Here is a 16,971-nt window from a genome sequence, read left to right on the forward strand (position 1 = left end):
TGAGTGAAAATGTCCCATTCCCGTCCATTTTAATTTGCTCACACCAAGTATTGTAATGTTGAGACGTTCCATTTCTTGCTTGACAATTTCTATCTGTCCCTGGTTCATGCTTCTCTCATTCCATGTTCCTGTTGTAAACTCCGTACAACTCCAGACTCTCCTTTCGCATCTGTGCGCATCAGCCTCTGCGCTTCCTTTCGGCTTTGACCCAGCTGCATCATTAGTCACAGCACTACTTGTACTTGTCTGTTGTTCTTCCCCAGTAGCTCGGTGAGTGCCTTCTGACCTGGGGGTCTCATCTTCCAGCACTATCTCATGTTGCATTTTGGATACTCTATTCTTAGGGTTTTCGTGGTAAGAGATATTCAGAGGTGGTTTACCATTGCCTTCCTCTGAGTTTGGATGCATCTTACTCTGGTGTCTCAGCTTGGACCATTCTGCCATGGGTGCCCCTGCTAGGAGTCTAGCCTCTTGGTCTAGACTCCTGATGGCATTGCGCTCAGTTTCTTCAACACACTCAAACCCCCTCACCACGTTAAAGTGTGCATCCTAGAGGGGGCCGCACACCTTGTGGTAGCACATTTCGTAATTATGCATTGTGTGAAGGAACACTTTCTTCTCATCAGCCTGACCTTCCAACCTTTTCATTGGATGAGCCAGAGTTCTAATATAATGCATGAAGCTTCTGTGGCCTCATTGACACTTTCATTGGCAACCCGTGTACCCAACTGGGATTAGTGACTGGCAGCCCCACAATGAAAACTGGCTGGGGGGGGGCTGCCCAAAATCGCCAAAAGGAGGAGGCATCTCTGTGCAAAGATCCTCATGTCTTCTACACCACCCTTCCCGAAAAACGAGCTGCTGATCAAGGATTTGGTGGTTGAAGAGATGGAAAAGTGGAGTACACTTTTGGATAAATGACTTTAAATACACTTTAAAATGGATAGATGCACTTTTGGAGTACACTTGGATAGATGACTTTAAAACTATATATAAAAAATTGGGCATTTCCTACAAGGGATTTTACATGTGATTTTACACATCTGTGAGGGATTTTACACATCTCTGTGCAAGACATGTATGATTGACACGCCTCTATAATCTTGTGCTCACCACTAGAAAGCAATAGAGTGCTACAACCTCTCTGGCTTGTTGCCCCAAATACTTTAGGACTACCCTTTAATTGTGGAAGAGAGAGTGTGTGTTTGTGTGTTAAAAAGTGCACATGTGCCCACACTCACTAAAGAAATGTTAAGGACAAATTGCTGAGGTTTGTTAATGAATAAAATGTTTCTAGTCCTCATTGAATTCATAGAATCATAGAATAGTAGAGTTGGAAGGGGCCTATAAGGCCATCAAATCCAACCCCCCGCTCAATGCAGAAATCCAAATCAAAGCATTCCCGACAGATGGCTGTCCAGCTGCCTCTTGAATGCCTCCAGTGTTGAATTGTTGAAAATAGTTTAAAAATGTTTCTTCTGAGGTCCCAGAGATGAGCCTCAGAAGGACTGGTATGATGTCTGAATAATACATTAGCAAGACTCCTCTGTAGACACGTGTTTCACGTTCACACGTTATAGGAGGCTTGTGAATTAGGATCTTTAGACATTGGCATTAGTCAGTCTTGGCAGTTATCCAGTAACTTACACTCATACATGTCAAACATGGGGATATTTACTGAGCATACACACACAATCAAAATATACACATATCTATTGACATCAGTGGGGATAGCTCAGTAATAATATGTGCAAGGAAATTAGCTAAATAAACCTAATCGTAACCAAACTCACACACTACATACACACCTACACGAAGGAGCAAGCACCAAAGGCATAAGAGGAGTTGGGGGGTGTTGAGTTCAGCACAACTGAGGAAGGCACACTAGCCTGCCCTTTCTCTCTTTGGGCTCACTTTGCAGACTAGGCCTCAGTCATGCGCAGCTGGGCAGGGAGGACCAAAGTATGGCTTCTGAAACACAGTCACACACAGTGAAAGACAGGCAGAGGGAGCAGATGTGGAGGCTACAACTTGTAGGGAAAGGACTTCCAGAAGACAGGACAGAGAGCAAGATATATATTTTCTAGCCCTGGGGAGAAATCTGGAAGTAGAATTGGGGCACTATGAGACTCCTGGGCCAGGCAGGGAAACGGCAACTGCAGCCGGCAGGCTCCTCTCCTGAGGGCTTCTGGATCTCTGGCTAGCAGAGGTCCAGGGGAAAGCTGAAAAAGTAGCGGAGCCCTGAAAAGGGCTTCTGAGGCAGCTTCAGCAAGCAGGGGCCTCTGTTTCAGCAGGCAGGGGTCCAGAGAAAGTGAAGGAAAAGCAGGGAGTCAGACCGCTGGGTTCTGGCTGGCTAAGTGATTCAGCAGGCCGTATCAGGTACAGTGATATTCAGCAGAGAAAATGGGTGACCACGACCCAGAATAGCAATTCAGCAGGTGATTTCATAGTAGAACTGGGCAACCAGAACCCAGAACAGAGAATGGCTCTAGGAATCCAGTTTTTATGTCTTTCTGGACAAAAGACTGAAGGGAGAATGCAGAATTTATTGGATCAGGCAGGAGTCCTTCCTTAATTTCCATACCTATTATGAGTCAGGGTAATGGGCTTTTCTTTTGTGAAGACAGGTGGTAGCATTCACTTTTTAGCTAGCTTGGTAAAATATAGATTTGAAAGATGGGCTCCTCACCTGAGAGGATTGAGATTGCAATTTCATTGGATTGCCAAAGGCTATGTCCTATGCATATGACTGGGCTCTTGCTGGGAGGAAAGGTGGGATATAAATAAAATAAAATAAATAAATAAACATCCTCTCAGCTGAGATGACAAACTTACCTCTTTCAGCTACTTTTCCCATCAGGTCTCAAGCAGCCTTTTTGCAAAATGAACCAAACTGAAGCCATTTTAAAAATCATATAGGCCATGTTGGGGTGGAGTGTCTCTCAGGTTTTTAGGCTCGTAGCCAGCCTGCCAACAAATACTTGCATTACAAATACACCAGTGACGTTTCTCCGGTTACGACTTGATCTGGGAACTGCAGGGTCAAGACATCCAGATCAGATGAAGGCTGCTAGAATATCTCCACTTGTGAGAGAGCTTTAAAAGAAGGTTAGACAACTTCATGGAGCATAAGGCTATCAATGGCTACTAGCCATGATGGTTGAGCTCTGCCTCCACAGTCAGAGACAGGATGCTTCTGAATACCAGTTGCCATACCAGAAGGGGAGAGTGCTCTTGCGCTCAGGTCCTGCTTACAGGCTTTCCTTGGGCATCTGGTTGGCCACTGTGAGAACAGGATGCTAGGCTAGGTGAGCCACTGGCCTGATCCAGCAGCCAGGCTCCTCTGACGTTCTCACGAAAGAATAAAGGAGGCTGCCTTATACTGAGTCAAACCATTGGTCCATTTAGCTCAGTATGGTCTCCACTTACTGGCAGCGGCTGTTCAGGCAGGGACGTTTCCAGTTCCGCCTGGAGAGCAAATCCAGGACATTTTGCATGCAGAGCAGATGTTCCACCTCTGAGCTCTGACTCTACCCCACAGCTTCTCCATTGACCAAATTGCCACACAGCAAGAAGAGATACTTACATGGATGTTTTGTTCAATGGTGATGGGATAACGCGCAGGTAAGATATCCAGTGAGAAACTCTTTGGGGAAACTGGATGTAATTGCCTGAACTGGAACCAATCCAGGAGATTGTGGAACACAGACAGTGCAAGAAGATGAGTCTGGCGAGTGTGATTGATATTTTATTTTGACTGTGTGAGTCACAGTCTCTCTCTCTTTTTTTATAAATGCAGCTAATGTAAGGCAACCTCATGAGGGGGCTGAGGGGGCATTTGTGTGGGGAACTTTGGCAAAGCGATGCAGTGAGGCCAGGAATAAAATGTGAAAAGTGTAGAGGCCTCGTTTGCAAAACCAGATTGGGAGCAACTCAGGCTCAAAGAGATTTGGGCAGAGGAATTACTCATTGTGCAAAAAACATTTTGCTTAACGATCAACTCTCAAATGGATTATCTTTTTTCTCCCTCCGAGTTTCTTGGATAAACTTTTGGAAGTTTGATATTATGCTGGAAAGATCACAGAGATTATTCTCTGACACTCAAAATTGCTTGTATGTGAACTCGCATGCAACTGGTCTTTCAGCTATGTGGAAGGAAGGAAAGGTGTGTGTGTGAGTGTGCATGCGCGTGAGCTGTTACTGTTTCTTGACTGGCCAGCCGAAACTTTTCTTGCAAGCTGCTGTTTTTTCTCAGCTTGGAGAAAGGACGGAGCTGTGCTGTAAATGAGAAGAAAGCCAAAATCACAATTGTATTTAATGCTCTTCCCTACGGGTCACAAGATTGTGCACCACTAAGGTAATTTTCCAGCAGCCTTTCCTAACTTGCTGGATGGGTGATTGTTGGATTGTCAAATTGATTGTTGATGGGAGTTGTAGTATAAGCCATCTGGAGGGCATTAGGTTGCAGAAGCCTATTTTCAAGGGAGCAGGAAAAGACAGCCCCACCTGGCGTTGGGTAGTGCCCATTGGGACTGGTAGGGCAGAAGGCCAGGAGCCCAACAGTCGGTGAAGCCACAACCAATGACAGGTGGAGCCAGCTCATTCTAGTTTTGTCCCCATCCTCCCTGCTGAGTACTACAAGAGCAGCAACACGGAGACAAAGGAGGATGAAGGAATAGCTAGGGCCACTCCCTGGACGAGTTGTAAAAAGTCAGGCAGGTGGGGGCTGGCTGAGATCACGTTAAGGTTGCACCTCATTTGCCCTAGTAGACTAGCCTCCACTGGTCCTGCTTCACCAGCACTATCATGCAAGAAAGCACAGACACCATATCCTTCACTGTTGCACCCTCTCAGGTCTGGTGTCAGTACTCAGCACTCTGAGGCAGCTGCCAGTGTCCACAGTAGCCATTTACACATTACCACAAAAGAAGGGACAGATTTGCATGTGTTAATTTATATGTATATCTTCAAAGTTAAGTACTATATTTTTAAAACTTTCTTACCATAGAGGGTTTCAGACAGGGCATTCTCAACCTTACCTGGAGATGCTGAGAACTGAACCTGGGACCTTCTGATCTACCACTAAGATATAGCCCTAGTTCCCCAGACTTTCCAGTGCAATTCCCCATCACTTTCCTTACAGCAAAAAGTCTGATCTTTTTGGGAAGCAGGTCTGTTGCACAAGACCTCCCAATCGACTATAACTGCACAACCTGAACTTGACAGAATGTGAGCTTATTATTTATTAAATTTATATGCTGCCCTTCCTCCCAAAAAATTAGCTCAGGGTGGCAAACAGTAAACAGTAAAACAATAGAAACAGATGCAAACTGGGATCAGGGTCTCTACTTAAAAGGCTTGTTGGAAGAGAAAGGTCTTTAGCAGGCACTGATAAGACAACCGAGTCAGCTCCTGTGTAATATTTAAAGGGAGGGAATTCCAAAGGGTAGATGCCACAACACTAAAGGCCCAACTCCTATATTGTGTGGAATGAACCTTCTGATGAGATGGTATCTGCAGGAGGCCCTTGCCTCCAGAGAGCAGTGATCAGCTGGATATATAATGGGTGAGATGATTTTTCAGGTATGATTGTGACTGAATCCCACCAGAAAATAGTGATAGCCTGGAAGCACCCATGGACTTCAAATACAGGACTGTCCGCTGTAAAAATAGTACACTTAGCTGCTCTACTTTAATGATCCTGGCCACATGCCACGATTTTACTCTTTCCACAGAGTGATGCAATCTTGGTGATATTAAAAAGAATGTCTGCTGCTGACAGTGCCACCAGAAAAGCCCATAATTGTGGGGATTAGGGCACCCCAACATAGGAAGGGGCTCGCCAGAGCACAAACATCCCCTTTGCTTTCTGGTGAAGCCAACAAAGGATTTCCCACCACAGGAAAAGTTAGATTTTGAGGACCGAATCTGAGATTCCAACAATACAGAAAAGACGGTAGCTAGTGGAGGACCCAAAAGACATTTCTGAATCGTTTGGGTCCTCCCCCTCCTACTGTCTTTTCTGTATTTCTCCACGCAGCCAATGGGTTGCACATGCACATGGTTCCCATCTGGCCTTACATCCATCCAAGTACCAGCTAGACCCAGCTCGGCTCAGCCCAGCACCTTGTGCACAGCTGAACATACCATAAATTGTAATTCCATCTTCCTGCATGACTATCAATTGATTTTTAAAATGAGACATAAGCACATTATCTTTCTGTCATTCACACAAGCACTCCCAGCATGGAAGAGAAGTATCCTGGTGCCTCTCCAGATGTTTTGGGCTGTAACTCCTGTCAGGTCCAGTAACATGGCTGTTTGATGGAACTTGCAGTCCAAAACATCTGGAGGGCAACAGGTTGGAGAAGGCTGATCTGAGGAACTGTTGCTAAATCTCTTCCCCACTGTGCCACTTCAGAATACTCTTCTATTTATCCAAGAAAAAAAAATCCCTTGAAGTAGTAAGTAAGCATGTCAAACAGCCTCCTCTCTGTGAGCAGGACATTTTCTGTATAGAGGAGCATCCAGTCATGTGATCCTTCCCCCACCTGCGGCCAGAAATGGTACAGCCTAGACACAGATTGAGCACCTTAGTTACTACTCCCCCAAGTCATAGATTGGTCAGAAGAAGAAAGCAAAAATTCAGCACTGTGATTCCTCAGACTAGCAACACTCTGCAGTGTGAAAGTTTGAACCCCAGGGAAGTTGTCTCCCCCCAAAAATCCGCGGAAAACAAAACAACAAATTTCAAACAAATCTTGATTAAATAATCCCTACCAGAAGACCCAACTGTGGTATATCACTAATTTAATAAATAAAGATCACCGTTGTGGAGTGAAGAGACAAGGTGAGAGACAAGGACCAGGTGGGCTTTGAAGGTAAGCATTATAATGGTTGCTTTGCAGTGGTGGGTGGTGCTCACTGGGAGTGGTGGGGGGGGCAGAAGGCCAGGAGACCTGCCTTCTTACTTACAACCAACCCAGGATGCAGCGCTGACTCTCAGCTTCCTCCTTCACAGTCTCAGGGTTGCAGGGGGGGAAAAAACCCTAGAACCAGTTGCCTCTACCTGTCATTGGCTCTGGTGCCATCTACTGTGGGCTCCCTCGCTTCTGCCCTACCAGTTCCGATGGGCACCAGTCTCCACTGTACACCTCCCATCTGTTGGAAGTGGGGCAAGAGGAGCTCCTGTTTTGTTCTTTTGTTTAAGCTCCAGAGGGCTAGGATCCTCCAGATGGATAGGCTTGTTTACCTTTTACCTGTGATGCTCTGACTGACTTCCTTCTGTCTAGGGTTGCCATATTGCCTGGTTAGCCGGGTTTTACCCGGATTCTTTGCATGCCACCCGGCGCCCGTTTAGCCCATTAGGTGGCCCAAATTCTCAGCTTTAATTTTTTAAAAAAAGTAAGTTTCTAGGTGGTCCGGTTCTCGAGATGTGCATAAAAACGTCAGCTGCCCCCCGAACTGTTAAATCTTTCTTTAAACAGTACTTTACAGCTTTAACCTCGCCCATTCAGGATTGCAGCCAATCGGCCAACTGGACAATCCAAATATCAATATGCAAATAATTTGCATAATATGCAGATTAGCCTTCCCGGATTTGTGGAACTGGAATATGGCAACCCTACTTCTGTCACTAGACTGTGACGTCTTTAGTGAAGCTTACCTGCCCCTCCTCCTTCCGCCCTTTCCATTCCTTTGTCTTCCAGCTGTCCAGGAGAGAGGAGACATCCCTTTGTCTCTCTCTCCAAGCATGTACACCTGGGAGTTATGCCTCCAACTTAGCTAGTTAGTTAGAACTAGGTTTGCCTTTTCTGTCTACAATGTATTTCTCTAAATAAAGTAGCTTTTCTTATTTTACTAAGTCTCCAGTCTCAGTGATCCTGATGCAGGGTAAAAGCCTGCTTTGTTAGGCAAACGCACGCACACGCTGGCACACTCGCATTTCAGCATCTGCTGTTACTCTCTGCTGCTGTGGTGCTGCTTTTAAACGAAATTAAGCAACACAGCTACACACAGCGCAACACCATCAGCCCCGACCAGCACAGCCAATGGTCAAGGAGGATGGGAGGTGTAGGCCAAAACATCTGACTATCTGCTCCTGACAGTCACCACTTCTATAATACCCTCTTGACACAACAGGTGGGAAGAAGAGAGGGGCTCCAACCTATGCCTCTCCACGCGGTATTCCCTAGGGCAGCGGTCTTCAACTTTGTGTCCCCAGATGATGTTGGGCAGTGGCAATGGGCTGGTGCCCATCGGGACCAGTAGGGCAGAAGGCGAGGAGCACAACAGAAGATGAAGCCACAGCCAATGACAGGGACAGCCACTGATTCTGGTTTTGTCCCCACCCTCCTCCCTGCTGTGTTCTGCAAAGGTACTCCTGAGACTTACGAGGAGGAAACAGTCAGGACCACTCCCTAGACTGTTTGTTAAGTAAGGAGGTGGGGCTGCCTGAGGACAGACTGAGCATGGTGGGGCAGTGCCCCACTTGCCCTAATGGACCAGCTTCCACTGATGCTTTGCATAGTTGATGGTCTTTAATTCTGTTGTTTTAAAAATATTGTCCTTTCTAAATGTATCCCCCCTTTTGTAAGCCGCCCTGAGGATTTATAAGTAGAACAACAGGGTATATAAATAATGAATGTGAATGCTACTTCTACTATTATGAATAAATTAAATTATAGATGAGATGAATCTTCATAGTAGTAAATTAGGTCAGGACCACTTCACTTAATCTTTATTGTTGAGAAACATCAGTGAACAAACGTTCAAATGAGAGTATCCCCCCTTCCCCCCCTTGTCTTTAACAACATCCCAACATGTAAATATTAAGCAGGCAAGCTTTTCCATGCATGGAGGATAAAGTAGTAGGGCAGCCTTCACCAACCTGGTGCCCTCCAGATGTTTTGGACCAAACGTTCTGTCATCGAGAGGGCACCTGACTGGCGAAGGCTATGGAAGGCGCCGCTGCAGCTGCTAAATCATCTGTTCTCAGACGTCCAATTGCCGAGGAACACTTTCCCCCTGGATAAAACAGAGGCACGTAAGTTCACTCATATCCCTGACAAGCTTTACTTTTAGAGTCTCACTTGTCTCCTTGAGGCTGGGCAATGCCACTATATCAAGTATGACTGAAGAACACAGACACGTTTTGGTGCAGAGGCTGATTAGAAGGCAGGCAAACTCATGTTGAGATGCAGTTGGCAGCCTCCTCCAAGACAGCATCCCTGCTTTGGAGATGAGGCTGCAGAAGAACCTCATCAGTGTGGCAGAATTCCATCCCACTTCCATCACAGGCTGTGTGAAGGAGTCTAGCCAGAACAGGGAATCACACAGAGATGCAGTTGGCAGGCTGTTCTGCTGGTGGGTTGTTATGGGTTCACCAGTGTCCTTAACTTTATTAGTGCTAAAAACAGCAAAGAGTCTTATGGTATGTTAAAGACTAATCAAGTTATTATGGCACAAGCTTTTGTGGAGTACAGCCCACTTCATTATATGCATGAAGTGTTATGCTGAATTGTAGCAGGGGAGAATTGTAGACAGTGAGGTCAGAAGGCAATGAAATGCAGAAAAGAGCAGACAGTGAGTGCTGTCACCTAATTAGAAAAATTCTAAATGATTGAGTGAGCTTTTCTGTTAACCCTGCATTGATTAATTGATGGTAATAAATTTGCAGCATAAACCTAACTATGCCTACTCAGAAGTAAGCCATACTGAATCCAATGGGGCTTAGGTAGGTTTGGTTAGGAATCCGAAATCTGCCTAGCTTTACGTATAAGAAAATAATTGTTCTAAAGGAAAAAAGGAAGGCATATTGTGTTTTTGAATGATGCATCTTTTTGTTGTTATAGCAGCAGCAAGGGCCATTTTCAGAGAGGGATTCCGGCCAACCTGTGGCTGTGAGACCAGAGGAACTGTCTTTTGGGGTACTTTTAAAAGTACTATTAAAACTTTTTTTTAACAAAATGAAAAATGAAATGGACTGCCTTCAAGTCGATTCTGACTTATGGGCGACCCTATGGATAGGGTTTTCATGGTAAGCGGTATTCAGATGGGGTTTACCATTGCCTCCCTCTGAGGCTAAGAGGCAGTGACTGCCCCAAGGTCACCCAGTGAGCTTCATGGCTGTGTGGGGATTTGAACCCTGGTCTTCCAGGTCATAGTACAACACCTTAACCACTACACCACACAAACTACTACCAAATTAATTGGGGGCACCCTTTTATTGATTGGAGGGCTTAGAAATGCAAAAAAGAAAGATAATTACAAAAGAATAAATGTCTACATCTGTAATGAAATATAATTTTATAACAACGTATATTCATACGCAAAAAGCCAATTTAAAAAGGGTTTAAAGAGCATTGCATGCACTTATTAGGTGTCCTTGGTTACTATAATATTTTAAGCAAAATGTCAAACTATATGAGTGAAAATAATGTATAAGGTTGGACACTGTCTTGGATAGAAAGGGCTTTAAGCGATTAATATAACCAGCCAATCAGTTAAATGTAACCATTCTTGTCGTTATTTTGCTCTTGCTCTTGCCTTGTTTAGGAATGGACATGCTCAACATTGATCTCTCAGCTGCTCTTGAAGGTGAAACAGGCTGGTAGGCAGCCTAAAAGCTCAAGAGAGGCAACAAAAAAAAAGGGGGGCGGAGAATTTTTTTCTGTAATAAATGTATTTATTTATTGTAAAAAGAAATGTAGGAGGGGATTTTTAGAGGAGGGGGCCCCTGGCTACAGATCTAGGGAGAAAGAAGACCGATTAAAGAAAAAGAATTGTTTAAAATAATAATAAATAATAAAATTTTACTTAGCAGACGCCCATCTGTCCGACTGAACGGACACTCTGGGCGACGTACAATATAAAATACAATCTCCTCATATACATAATCATCACATTGTTAATATCATAACATCTCATCTAAAGACCATCTTGGGAGACAATGTGATACAGTGGTTAGAGCGTTGGGCTAGAAGGCGGTGCAATCACCATCCGGTTGCTGGTTGCTGTAGCTCCGCTGTCTTGCAAGGCAGTTGTGAGAAGAAAGCCATATCCATTGCCCTTTGGAGGAACGGTAGGATTAAAATGCCATAAACCTTTTAAAGGGAGACCTTTGACCTGCCTTGTGTGGGGGCTGTTGTTGTGATGAGAAAGAGCCACATTCGCCGCCCTTTGAAGAACGGGAGGGCAAAAACGTAATAAACGTTTTAAAAGGAAAAGGGGAGAGGGGACTCCTAGAGCTGCTCCCCCCACCAGAGCCAGGGGTGGCAGAACTTGGGCTGCCCGCAATTCAGCCAGAGGAAAGGGAGGGGGCAGGCGGAGCGCTCGCCCCTTTAAAGCCCTGCTCCGACGAGCTGAGCGGGCGGAAGGATACAGAGGCAGAGGCCGCGTTTGCAACCTAGCTTGGATGTTTGGGAAGGGAGGGAGGAGGAGCGTATACACGCACACGCAGAGATATTAGGTATTTTGGGCCGGATTGGCCCCGCCCTTCCTTTCTATGCGCTCCGTGATTGGACCTTGAGCGCCAGCTGCTTCGCTTCCTCTTATCCTCTCTCTCTGCCCCCCCCCCACTTCCCAATTGGGCTCGGTTGCGCTCGCTGGTATCGTTGTAGCTTTTCCCACAGGGCTGGGCAACGTAGTTGCCTTCCTGGTAATTTATTTATTTGCAGTTGTTGCCAGGAAGGAAAGAAGGAAGGAAAGAGAGCGAGCGAGCGCGCAAAGGCGAAGGGGAGGAGGACGAGGAGGCAGGAAACAGACAGAAATCCCTGCGAGGGCGCCGGGTTGCAAGACTCTGTTCCGAGGAGGAAGCGCTTCAACGCTGAGGGACGCTGAGATTTGCGTCGCGCCTTTGTATGTTGAGAAGAAGGTGCTTGTCCTTCTTGTAGGGGGAGGGAGGCTGCCTGGTTTTTTTCTCCCCCCCCCCTCCATCTTGGTGTTGTTCGAGAGAGGCCCTTCATCTGCCAGCCTGTGCCTGGCGATCAGCTGTCACTGGAGGCGCTCCGAGGAAGGGGGCCCGGGCAAGGACAGGAGGTAAGTGAACCTCTCCAGCGCCGGGCCATTCTGGTGGGGGTGCGGGGGGGGGCGCTGGCGCTGGGCTGCCCCCTTCCCCCCGCGCCTTCTTTCGGGGTACAGAACAGGATCGTTCTTGGATGCCATCCTTGACTAGATTCTCCCCCGCCGCCTGGTGTTGTTTGGAAAAGAGAATGCGAGAAGGGTTAACAGAGGAATTTGGCAGGGACTCTTCCAGCTCTTTTTCTCATGGGCATCTCCCTCCCCCAACCAACCGTCAAAAGTGAGGAAGGGGTGAGATGGCCCGGTTTTTCTTCTTTCAGGTGGAAAGGGTGTTTCTTTGGGGTTTTTTAGGGGTCACTGGTGGGAAGTGAAAGAGATCTTAAGAGACATACGAGAGGGCGGTCAGCTTCCAGGGGAAGAAGCTGGAGAATTGAGCCGTGTGTGTTTTGGTTTGTGTGGGGGTGGCAACAGTGTTGAGTTTGTTGGGGTGTGAAAAGAGAAGTAGAGAAGCGAACAAGAAGCTGGGGTGTCTGTGAAGAGTTGGGGCTGAGAAATCTCGTGTCGCTGGAGCGCACAAGGAATAAAAGGATGCCAAAGGGCAGCGCTGTGGAGGAAAGTGTGTAGGTCCGGGGGTGGTGGAGGAAAGAGGGATGGCAAGTACTGGGGTGTCCCTTCAAAGAAGGAGAGAGATGCGAGGAACTTCAGGAGAGAGTAAGAAGAATGATGGGGAAATTGTCTCACTACAAGGGTTTTAGGCAAGGTACCTTGGGGTGTTCTAAAACTCAGGTTTAATTATGGAGTGTGCAGTCCAAGGTTTGGAGTAAAAATGTCTTGGGGGAAGGCTAGATCCTGCAAATATTTCAAGTGGGGGGCTGTGGAGAAACTGGGAAAGAAATATTGGGGTGCCTCGGGTTTTTATGCCAGGAGAGGGCTTTTGCAGAGAAGAGGGGAGCGATAGATTTTCCGGAGTCATCTCAGGAAGAAAGAGAAGAGAGAAAGGAAGAATAATCAGAGTAATATGGTGGGTGCAGATTATGCAGTCTAGCTCAAGAATTTAGGGAGAAAATTATGCAAAATTGGAGCATGGTTTATTGAGATACAGAAGGAACTGGTGGGGGGAGAGTGCAGGAAGTGGGGGAGCAGGGAATGATTGTAGAGAGAGCATCTTGGGAGCAAAAAGCCAGCTTTTATTTTATATGTCTAGTGCTCTTTAAAATGTGCCAAGCTCTTTTGATCTTGATTTCCTGTCAGTTGATAGTGTTCCCATTTGACAGATGGAGAATTGAGGTCCAGAGAGGCCAGCACTGCAGTCTTATATGTGTCTCCTCAGAGATAAACCCTAATGAGCTCAATGGCACTTATTAAAAATAAGCATGTATAGGATTTCAGCCAGAGTTTGCTGAAAAACCTCTCATGGAGTCCACCACCTTCCAAGGCAGTCTTGCTCCTCTTTCGGTATGCCTGATGTTTAGTCAAAATTCCCTTCTCTTGTATTTTAAACCCATTGCTTGGGGTTCTGCCCAACAGTAGTAACAAAAGAAATTTGTCCCATCATCTAGGGGGCAGACCTTTACAAGACCTTTTAATGCTGATGCTCAGTTACTGTCCCCAATTGAAAACTGTGTGTATGTGTGTGAATATTCATTGGAAGCTGCCTGTAATGTCAGCCCGTTAGCAGATTGGGCCCAGTACCCTGATCATCACCAGAGCAACGTAGCAGAGCAGACCAGCCATAGAGGAATCATGGACTGTTCCATGTCTTGCATGTAGGGCTGTGAAAGATTAGTTTATGCCCCCACAGGGCAGCCTTCGCAAACCTGGTGACCTCCAGAAGTTTTGGACTACAACTCCCTTGGGCTGATGGGAGTTGTGGTCCAAAATTTTTGGAGGTCATCAGGTTAGCGAAAGCTGTCCTGTAGGCTTCGGGTTCACAGTGGCACTTTATTTTAAAACATCACAGAGTCTCTAGAATATTAGCTGGTGTTGGGGTTAAGAGGGTGATCCAGAAAGCCTTTGGCTGAAACCTCACTTGTCACAATACCCTTTGCCAAGTTAATACTTCATGCTTGGCATGCACGACCTGCCACCTGTGTATCTTTAACAAGGCAATTCTTATGGCTATTAGCCATGGCAAGCCAAACAGAGTCTCCAGAATTAGAGACAGTGTTCCTGTTGCTGCTGAACTCTGAGTATGGCTTACAGTGAAAGGGCTGGTTGCCTTCCTGAAATCATTTAATTGGCAACCTTTAAGACTAGGTAGACCCATCGCGACTTGATCACTTAAGACAATTCTTGGATTCTTAATACCTGACAGACCTGTTGCAGGAACTACCACAATTGTTCATGTGAAGAGTTTTGAGCGCTTAAGCTTTATGATAGTAATATTAGATTAGCTGCGATATCCTAAACCTCTGAACTTACCTTTATACGATGAACAGTTGGCTGCCTTATTGGCCCCAAAAGTAACTTGAAGCTCAATCCAGGCTAAGTGACATCTTCCAGCGGGGCTGGTTTTGGAATGCAGCTGTGCAAGCTCTTGTATTACACAGAACATTGTGCTGGATAGAATGAAGGGTTCTGTATAACCCGAAGCCTTCCAGATTCTCACACCAGTATATGTTGTTTCCCAAAGTGCCTTTTATTTGTGTGTAGCCCTTTTTTTGGGATATTATAAAGGTGCTGTTGAAGTAGTTTTGATGGCACCTGGCTGTTATTCTGAGGAAGCTTTTCTTCCCCAATTCCAGGGATGGGGAACCTGGTGCCTTCCAGATGTTGTTGGACTGCAGTTCTCATTAGCCTCAGCCAGCATGGCCAGTGGTCAGGGATGATGGGATTTGTAGTCCAGCAGTATCTGAAGGGCTACAGGTTTCTCATCCCTGCCCTACTCCATTCCTGGTCTGATGGGTGACAGTGCTGATTCTTCTCCTGGCATTTAGTGCAGACTTTGCCAAGCTGGTGGCCTCCAGATGTTTTGGACTACAGCTCCCATCAGCCCCAGTTGTAATTCAAAACATCTGCAAAGCACCAGTTTATCGAAGGCTGCATTAGTAAAATGTGTGTGTGTGTGTATCTATGTAAGCAATACTTGCAGCGGTGGCAGCGCTTGTGTTTGGAGAAGGCAACGTGTCTGGCTTCTACAGCCAGCGAGGTTTGGAGGAAGGCAGGCAAGAGAACTAGACTAGAAACAGCAGACTATCCTGACAACCAAAAGTCCAGGGCTTTGCTGCCCTGACATGTTGTGGAGACTGCCAGCTCTGGTTCTTCTGATTTCGTTTAAAACCTAGGAAAGGTGGCTGTGAGGGCTTGTAGGCGGATGGCGGAGGTTTGTTCAGCCATTTGCCAACCAGGCTCTGTGGGGAAGAAGAGGAAAGATGATGGTGGCGAGAGGGATGTTGGAAAAGGGCAGCTGCTGCTCCTGCAGGGTGTGGGTGCGTGTCTGCAGAAGCAACTGGGCTAAGCGTCAAGTTGTTCTTGTTGTGTTTTCTCGTGTTTCTGTCTCTCTGGGTCTCCTTTTTGGAAAAGGAAGGCTGTCCCTTCTGGGTTGCTCCACTGGATGCCAGTTCTGTTGCAGGGGATGGATGGGGCAGAAGGGATATTTTGAACGCTGCCTGGAGTTGAAAGCAGGATTATTGTGATGGGGTGGGTGACCATGGGGATTGGGGTTTTAAAAGGGTGAGCAATTGTCTAGAGATGGCTTGACAGCCAAGCAGTGGAAACAAGTCTCCTCCTCCTCCCCCTCCCTCCCTCTTTCTCCCCCTCCCCCTCCCCACTTTCAGCCAATCCATTTACATTCACCCATCATACACATACATTTGCACATTCCATTTCTCTTTTGGCAGTGGAATATTTTTCCCCTCTGCTTTCTGGCCGCTGTCTTGGCCGCACACTTGCACAAACATTGTACACATTCTCACACTGCCCTTGATCTGTTATTTCTGTGTTTTTGTTTTCATAATTGTTTCCCATGTGGTGTAATGTGTCTATTGCACCTTCCCCCCCCGGGGGGGGTTCTTGTCTGCTTGAGAGACTTGTGTCACACACACTGCACACACAGTTTGACTTAACTGGCTGATGTTCTGCGACATCCAGTTTTCACTTGGTCTTTATTTTTTCTTTTTCAAGAGGCCCATCTCTGTCTGCCCCTGCCTTCCAAGACGAGGTGAGGAACGTCTACATGCAGGTGTGGGGAACCTTTGGCCCTCCAGACATTGACAACTCCCATCATCTCTGCCCATTGGCCATGCTTGGTGGGACGGATGGGAGTCGTCGTTCAGCAACATCTGGAGGGCCAAAGGTTCCCCACACCTGGTCTCTGGAGAGGGTCTTTTCAGCAATGCTGCCCTGTTTATGAACCATTCTTCCTAGACAGATTAGGAAGACTACCATGTCTTGGGGACATGTCTTTGGGGAGAGGGGGCCAACTTTGGGCTTGCATCTTTGATGCTTGTTCTGTTAGGTTGACATTTGAATACCTAATTTCAAATTGCATTTGAAGCCCATTTCATGACTTTGAGGTGTGATTTGCATATATGATTTATCCCCGTCACCGTTACAGAAAATGATAAATGTGCAGAATAGAATCAGTAGGTCTGTATGTACCCATCTCATATGGATGGATGCATACTATTTGTGTGAGCTGTTGTATGGTACTGTTTGTGTGAGCTGCAGACCCTGAGCCCATTGCCTCATGCTGTTAACTTGGTCGCCTGCCCCTCTATCTGGGCCTGTGCTGCAGTTCTAAGGGATAATCTGTGGTTGACAAGCGGGTTGTTTCTCATAGAACAGTAGAGTTGGAAGGGGCCTAATAAGGCCATCAAGTCCAACCCCCTGCTCAGTGCAGGAATCCAAATCAAAGCATCCCTGACAGATGGCTGACCATCTGCCTCTTGAATGCCTCCAGTGTCGTGTTTTCAATGTTTTTTTTCCTTATTGGTGCTTGTTGTTTTTGCT

The 16,971-nt window shown here is 46.4% G+C and overlaps 1 protein-coding gene across 12 annotated transcripts in view; it reads left to right on the forward strand.

Moving 5' to 3' along the window:
* Positions 1 to 11,565: 11,565 nt before the first annotated feature.
* MEF2D (myocyte enhancer factor 2D) overlaps positions 11,566 to 16,971 on the forward strand; it is a 222,597-nt gene continuing 217,191 nt past the window's right edge. For 4 of the 12 annotated variants that reach the window (XM_061605602.1, XM_061605603.1, XM_061605604.1 and 1 more), the window contains exon 1: positions 11,566 to 12,039. The gene's annotated coding sequence lies outside the window, so the exon portion shown is untranslated. The remainder of the gene's footprint in view (positions 12,040 to 16,971) is intronic. The other 8 variants (XM_061605592.1, XM_061605600.1, XM_061605596.1 and 5 more) reach the window with 3 other exon arrangements.

The sequence above is a fragment of the Rhineura floridana genome, chromosome 22 (genome assembly GCF_030035675.1).
Source record: "Rhineura floridana isolate rRhiFlo1 chromosome 22, rRhiFlo1.hap2, whole genome shotgun sequence".
In the NCBI taxonomy this organism is placed as follows: domain Eukaryota; kingdom Metazoa; phylum Chordata; class Lepidosauria; order Squamata; family Rhineuridae; genus Rhineura; species Rhineura floridana.